The following is a 654-nucleotide window of genomic DNA, read 5'->3' as shown; positions in this document are numbered from 1 at the left end:
TTTAATGATTGCTATCGGGATGTGAAGAGACTTTCAACCAGCATAACAAAAAATGTTTCTGAAGACAATCACCTATTGCACCTTTAATATTTGCATCATTTATGATTTATTTTATCCACCCGCGACCCACCCGCAAATAATCAGAATGCATTTTTTATTACCCGACCCGCAGATTATCTGGATATAGGAAAAGCAAAATATCTATGTTTGCTGGGTAAATCAAACGGACTTACTGAAAATGCAAATTCATTCTCTGCCAGCAGGAGCTGCTTTAAAGCGGGAGAAACAGAGGTTTCCCCAGTAACGGCTGTACACAAAGCAGCGCTGCCGCTGAGCTCACAAACGCTGCTTTATCAGGCATATAACATGCAAGATGAAATGAAAATGACATCGAAAATTTTCTAAAGATAGTCTTCCTTCAGAAATACAGTGATATAAAAACACCCGCGCCTCGTTTTGATGTTTATTCAACGAAGCCTTTTGGAAAATCGGTCAGTTTTGATATTGTGGCCAGCGCCACAAATAAATAAATGTATGGGAAACACATCCCACGGCACAACCACCTGAGCCCAACTTCAGTCTACTCATCACCTTAACTTTAACTGCGTTTGTAGCCGGTGCCATAGCCAAACTGATAAACAAACACAGACCGGA

This window comes from Sinocyclocheilus rhinocerous, unplaced genomic scaffold (genome assembly GCF_001515625.1).
Source record: "Sinocyclocheilus rhinocerous isolate Xijiao unplaced genomic scaffold, SAMN03320098_v1.1 scaffold415, whole genome shotgun sequence".
In the NCBI taxonomy this organism is placed as follows: domain Eukaryota; kingdom Metazoa; phylum Chordata; class Actinopteri; order Cypriniformes; family Cyprinidae; genus Sinocyclocheilus; species Sinocyclocheilus rhinocerous.
This window is presented reverse-complemented; position numbering follows the sequence as displayed.